Source organism: Lipotes vexillifer, unplaced genomic scaffold (genome assembly GCF_000442215.2).
Source record: "Lipotes vexillifer unplaced genomic scaffold, Lipotes_vexillifer_v1.1 scaffold1594, whole genome shotgun sequence".
Taxonomy (NCBI): Eukaryota; Metazoa; Chordata; class Mammalia; order Artiodactyla; family Lipotidae; genus Lipotes; species Lipotes vexillifer.
The window spans coordinates 914,027-914,238 of NW_006788783.1; the positions used below are offsets into that span (position 1 = coordinate 914,027).

The 212-nt window shown below is 42.9% G+C and overlaps 1 protein-coding gene across 1 annotated transcript in view; it reads left to right on the forward strand.

Annotated features, from left to right (window-relative positions):
• The window catches only part of DYNLT1 (dynein light chain Tctex-type 1), a 7,647-nt gene that overhangs the window by 2,247 nt on the left and 5,188 nt on the right, over positions 1–212 (forward strand). The gene's annotated exons all lie outside the window — the stretch shown is intronic.

Consider the following 212-nt stretch of genomic DNA (forward strand, 5'->3'; position numbering starts at 1 on the left):
CCACCTCCCAGCTCACCTCACACACTGGTGGGGAATGGCCGTGCCAGCAGCTAGCTGTACAGTCCTGAAGTAGGACAGCATTGAGAAAGAAAATACTAACAGGAAATAGTAAAATCATGGTATATCTTACCACAAATAGTGGTTAAAAACAAACCCCCAAAACCAAAACATCTTAAGTTTCAAGCCTCCTAACAAGTTTACATCAGGGAAAG